This window comes from Papaver somniferum, chromosome 10 (assembly GCF_003573695.1).
Source record: "Papaver somniferum cultivar HN1 chromosome 10, ASM357369v1, whole genome shotgun sequence".
NCBI classification, from domain to species: domain Eukaryota; kingdom Viridiplantae; phylum Streptophyta; class Magnoliopsida; order Ranunculales; family Papaveraceae; genus Papaver; species Papaver somniferum.
The window spans coordinates 63,952,252-63,957,981 of record NC_039367.1 but is presented as its reverse complement, the minus strand read 5'-3'; the positions used below and the strand labels follow the sequence as shown (position 1 = coordinate 63,957,981).

Genomic DNA, 5,730 nt, shown 5'->3' with positions numbered 1-5,730 from the left:
TTTTAGAGAAAAGTGAAGATACAGTGCGTTGCGGAGCATCGAAGCTGGATAAATCTACGGTGTGGATGATGACAAATCGGTTCTGCTAAAGTTTAAGCCAATGGGAAGTTGCGGTTACGTGTACTAAAATACTTCTCAGACACCGAACTAGGACTTGGGATAAGTTAACCGACTTTGCATCTCTATCTTGTACGACAATTGTGGATCCGCAAGGTTATGTGTAGGCTATAAATAGGAGTTGAAAACCCAAGGAAAACTTCACTTCTTCTTTTATTATTCCTTTCGTAGCTAGAGACAGAAACTGAGACAGAAATAAAGTTTTTGCTCCTGACTTTTACTATGAGCTTTTATTTTTAATTCAATTTTTTTTTTTTTCTTTATTTATTTCTTAGTACTTTTTAGCTATGTCTAAGTGTGCACAGGAACCGAGCCGGACCGACGGACCGTCCCGGAACCGGTGGAACCGTACCTGATTTTGTACCAAACCGAGGAACGGGGTACAGGTACCGGTCCTAAAAATAGGAACCGAGGTTAGGGAGGTACAGGTACACGGCCCTGGCCTAGTCCCGTGCCGAACCGTACCGTTTGTACCGATTAGTTGTAGCCGTCAGATTTAGGGGATGATAGATCAATAATAACCGTTGGATTAAGTGGTGGTATATAAGCAAACATTATAGGGCTAGGGTTTCTATTTTCAATTTCGTTTCTTTTTTTCTTTCCGTCTCTCCTTTGTCTCTGAGAAGGAGAATAAGTGAAGAACTCTGTTGGAACTTGGATTACTCCTCTGTCTCGTTGATTGATATGAGTTTATGTCTCAGTTCTTACTAAGAGGTAATCAGATGTTGCGGATTTTGATTTTTTTTTTTTCAATTTAGGTTAACGTTTCTTCTAATCTGCATCTTCTTATCTGTGTACCTCTCTTTCATTATAATCATGTTTTCGTTGATGATTCGTGAAAAATCAAGACAAAGCTTCGATGTGTAATCATTACTTTTGTGAAGTTTTGAATCTTTTGATCTTGAAAGTTATGTCTGATTATATTAGGGTTTCACTTTCACAGGGTAAGACAAAGGGAAAAGAAAGGAACTGAACTGGATTAAGTATCAATCAGATTATCTAAGGGAGTGGAGAAAGAGAAGGAAAAGGTTAGAGATTTGTTGTTGTTTTGGATTATGTTTTTCCTAATTCACTGTCTAGTGTCTAGTGCTAATCTTTGAATGGTAATGGTGATGTTTTAGTAATTTGAGTACTTCTTTTTCTTTTTGTTAATGAAATTAGGGTGTTAGTAATTGTTCTGATTTCTAATTTACATGATTGCTAGAAGTAGGTAGATAATTAGTTAGTTACTCAATCTTTTTGGTGTTGTCAAAGTGCATTTACTTGCAGTGATGCTCCAATTCTGTGGTTTTGTAACTTTTGTTTATAAAGTTAATATGGGTTAGGTGTTCCTACTAGTTACAATTAGCAATCTGGGATACGATTTGGTTCATTATACTGCTGTTAGACTTTGTTGATGATGCTATATAAGTACCAAGTAGTTAACTGCAATTATATGTTAGAGCAGGACAAGAATGACAAGTAGTTAGTTCTTATGTTTCATGAATCTTCTTATGTTTCATCACCTCCATGTTTGTCTAAATAAAATGGATTTTATTGAAATGAAGAATCAATAGGTACTGAGATGTTATCTGACTTGATCAAGTGTATGATTAGGTGCTGAAGTGCAGATTTAAGTTCTTGGAGTGGAGTGGGTTTTATGAATTGGGTTTATTAAATGTTGTTGAAATCTAATTTATTTGTTTTTCTTGTGCTTTTGATTAGGTGCTGAAGTGCAGATTTAAGTTCTTGGAGTTCACTAATTCAGTAATTCTAGAGGGTTGCTGATACTGCACATTCAAGGTTTGTCATTTGGTATTTGTGCATTCAAGGGATATGTAAATGTGAATGTGTGGTGGCTGAATTACAAGATTCAAGTTGCTAATTAGGTTCCCTTCGTGGATAGGAATTTATCTATGAGATTAGGATAGAGCTGGTAACACTTGTTGATATTCTAGAAATGGTCTATGTTGTCCATATGTAATTTATCTATGAGATTAGGATAGAGTCTTAAGTCCTTGTAGAAGCTCTTTATCTACAAGGACAGTTGAGCATTGCTTTGCACACAAAGCTGGCTAAGGAAGCCAATACAACTTGATCTTCTATCTGATTACATACCAGATGATGATGTTGAAGTTGAAGAAGGTAACATATTACATTATTACTTGTGATTGGCAGTAATAGATATAGTCTAATAGTTACTAACTGCTATTATTTGTTTTTGCAGCATTACTTGGTCCTATCAACAGTGATGACACCACAAGTGCTGCTGACATGGATTAGAAGATCAAGATTCAAGATTACAGAAGCACTAGCTGCACTGCTAGTTGAGTAGTTGTTCTTTTTTCAGATTTTCTCATTTTCAAGACTTAGTGTGTGTGTCTGTGGCTACTGCTACTTTTTTTTCCATATTTTCAAGACATTGTTTGTTTGGTTTGTTAGTAATATTGCTACTTATTAGTTGTTGCTTTGAATGAGAATTTGTTCTATAGAAAAAACAGGTAAAAAACAGGTAAAAGAAAAGGCAGTCATTTTTGTGCTGAAAAGGTACCGACTGGTACCGGAACCGTGCCGGAACCGAGGTACACAGTACCGGTACCGGTCCAAAATCTTCGTCCCGATCCTAGGGAGGTACAGGTACTCGGCCTCGGCAAGAACCGAGCCGAACCGTACCGTGTGCACCCTTAGCTATGTCTAGTTAAACTTTTTTTTGATTAGGGATGATTTCAAAGTTCTCAATAATGAAGCTTTAATTTCTTAAACCAAGTTTATTCCAAGTTTTATTTATTTGTTGATTATCTTTATTATTTCTAAAGTCTAAGAATATTGAGGGGTTATTTAAAGTGATCAATTAAATTAACCAATCAATATTTCTTCTACTAGTTTAGGGCTGTGTGATACGTGTAATTGTCACATCAACTCTTTACACAGTAGTAAATCGCAAGAGCTGACAGAGGGATTGTGTTAAGCAATTGTGTATAAAGATACACTAGTAAGCAGGCCGAGCCTATGCATCTGATGTTAGGATCAACCTGATTCAAAGAGTGTAAATCATTCTTTAATCTACACCTTGAGAGCTTATTCTTGGTGGGTTAGTTGGATAGAAACGGGTAGTCGAGCGCTTCCGTATCCAGTGACAACAGGAATCCGGGGGATAACAGAGCTTATTGCTATTCTACGGTTGGTAACAATATAAATTCAACAATAGATAAACTTGTATTCAATTAAGTTTCAGTTCAGTGACGGCGAAGGATTCCCTAGTCATCTTTCTTCTCATTGTTTACAACGAAGTTTTATTATTTTCTTTTATTAATTAGTTCGATTCAGAATCTAAACCCCCCCCCCCCTCGGTTACTTATAACAACTAAAGTCTCCCTGCTCTTCGTAGGAACGAACTCCTTGCCGTTATATTACCAGTTAATTGTGTGGAAAGAAGTAATTAATTTGTTGTGTAAACGACACACATCAAATTTTGGCACCACTGCCGGGGAGCAATCGATAGCTTTTAGTTGTTTTATTTTCTTTGAGTAATTTTACTCTAGTACTTTGTTTTTAGATTTTGTTTTTATTTTTATTATATTCTTCCAATTTTTATAAAAACAAAACTAAAAAAAATAAAAAAAAAATAAAAATTGTTAATTATTTTATTTATTAATTTTAATATTTTTTAGATTTTACTCTAAATTTTTTTTTGCTTTCAGGTACTTAATCTCTGGCACCGAAAGACTGGGAATACCAGAGGTGCGGTATTCAAACTCGTAGAGGAACGGTATTACAAGCACGTTCACAGTTGCAAGAAGAACCTTCTACATCAACAATGGTGAATGACGGTGCAAATCCTCCACCACCTCCACCTCCGGAGAGGAAGTTAGGAGAGTTGACATCTCCATGCTTAGATTCGCAACCACTGTGCATTACAATCACTAATCCAGTGGAGCTAAAGTCGAGTCTACTTCATCATCTACCGAAGTTCAAGGGACTTCCAGGTGAAGATCTGAATCGTCATCTTCGACAATTTTAACAGAAAATGACAAGTCTTAGGCAAAGTGCCGAAGAAAATGATACAACATTGTTGCAAGCTTTTCAATTCTCCTTAATAGATTCAGCAGAAGAATGGTTGTATTACCTCCCTCCAGGGAGTATTACAACATGGAATGAGATGAAAAATATATTTTTAGATAAATATTTTCCTGCTTCTAAGGCAGCCTCTGTCCGTAAGGAGATTAGTGGTATTCTTCAGTTTACGGGGGGGTCCCTTTATGGATACCGGGATAGGTAAAAAAAGTTGGTGGCAAGCTGTCCTCACCACAACATATCTCCAACACTCATCATTCAATATTTCTACGAAAGATTACTTCCATAGCAAGGGAATTTGATTGATGCAACTGCTGGTGGTTCACTTACCGAAAAGAGAATCTCGCAGGCAACTAGTTTGATTGAGACTATGGCTTCTAACGCTCAACAGTTCTACACCAGGAATAACTCGAATGTAAGAAGAGTTAGCGAGATGGAAGAAACTTCACAGTCCGAGCAACGAATGAACAACATAGATAAAGTAGTCCAAAGAATGGCTGCGGTAATCATTCCTTCATACGAAGATGAAGCCGAGGTGAATGTTATATTTCCCAATCAAAGGCAAAAGTATGATCCATATTCAAATACTTACAATCCTGGTTGGAAAGATCATCCTAATTTCAGTTATGAAAACAAGCAAGCTGCAGCTCCTAATCCATATGCGAGACAAGCTGGTTTTCAACAACAATTTCAACCACAACATAAACCTCCAATTGAAGAATCTAAGTTAGACATGCTCATCTCCATGTTCCAACAAAGTCAACAGAACTACAATCAAAATCAGTTAAAAACTGATAACGCTATTAGAGATTTACAAACTCAGATGGGACAGTTGGCCACAGATATGAATCAAATGAAAGCACAGGCTTCGACAAAGTTACCATCACAACCTTTTGTGAATCCGAGAGAGCACGTTAATGAAGTAACTTTAAGAAGTGTGAAACAAACGGAAGAGCCAAAGCAACAAGAAGTGGTTAATGAAGACATTGAAAAGGAAGTAGAGGCAGAAACCGTACCAAAGGAAAAGACAACCCCTCCCGGCCAACCTAAGGACACGGTCCCTACTTTTATCACACCACCTCCTTTCCCTAGTCGTTTTTCCAAGTCAAAGAAGCAATCTCAAGACAAGGAAATCATGGACATTTTCAGCAAGATACAAATCAACATTCCATTTATTGAGGCCATCAGAACTGTACCCAGGTATGCTAAGGTTTTGAAGGATTTGTGCACAAGGAAAGATCGGTTGATTTCTAATCAAATTACTCAAGTGGGCGAAAGTGCTACAACTATGTTACTAAAGAAGATGCTTGCAAAGTGTGAAGATCCGGGTGGCTTCACAGTTCCAATTACTATAGGTAATCGTCGATTCGAGCGTGCTTTGCTTGATTTGGGAGCATCCATTAGTGTTATGTCAGCCGATGTTTATGATTCTTTGAATCTTGGACCTTTAAAAGAATAAAAGATTACTATTCAGTTAGCAAACAAGTCCAATATATATCCTAAGGGAGCCGTGGAGGACGTGTTAGTTCAAGTGAATCAGTTAATCTTTCCGGTTGATTT

At 37.0% G+C, this 5,730-nt stretch overlaps 1 long non-coding RNA gene across 1 annotated transcript; it reads left to right on the top strand.

The window, feature by feature from the left end:
* Positions 1-703: 703 nt before the first annotated feature.
* LOC113317830 lies at positions 704-1,741 on the top strand. The gene is made up of 3 exons (XR_003344045.1): positions 704-831; positions 1,061-1,145; positions 1,714-1,741. It is a non-coding gene; the product is annotated as an uncharacterized LOC113317830 (long non-coding RNA).
* Positions 1,742-5,730: the final 3,989 nt, after the last annotated feature.